Below are 546 nucleotides of genomic sequence, written 5' to 3'. Positions count from 1 at the left end.
CTTAAATTCAATGGTCTTATTTAATAGAATAGATATTTTTACTCAATATAGAATAATCAATTTAGAAAAAAAAAACCTTGATTTATTATATTTAATTGGATTAATTTTACAAATAAAGTATTAACTGAGGATATTCAATAAGTTAAATTCAAAGAGAGATAAATTAAAAGGTCTTATTTAGAAAGAAAAAAAATCTTGATTTAATAGAATAGATATTTTTACTCAATATAGAATAGTCAATTTAAAGGTCTTAAATTCAAAGGTCTTATTTAATAGAATATTTATTTTTACTCAATATAGAATAGTCAATTTAGAAAAAAAATCTTGATTTATTATATTTAATTGGATTAATTTTACAAATATTGTAGTTTTTACCGAAGATATTGTAAAAAAAAAAAGTTGAGAAGAGCTAATTTATAAATTATATTGAACTAGTAAATTACTCGTATGTGATAATATAGATCCAAGGTTAATTGTATTTCTTTATGTGACTCAAACAATAATATGTTAGATGTAATGGGAAAGACTTATAAAATATGAATACAC

The sequence above is a fragment of the Cicer arietinum genome, chromosome 7 (assembly GCF_000331145.2).
Source record: "Cicer arietinum cultivar CDC Frontier isolate Library 1 chromosome 7, Cicar.CDCFrontier_v2.0, whole genome shotgun sequence".
In the NCBI taxonomy this organism is placed as follows: domain Eukaryota; kingdom Viridiplantae; phylum Streptophyta; class Magnoliopsida; order Fabales; family Fabaceae; genus Cicer; species Cicer arietinum.
Note: the sequence above shows the minus strand (reverse complement) of the source record.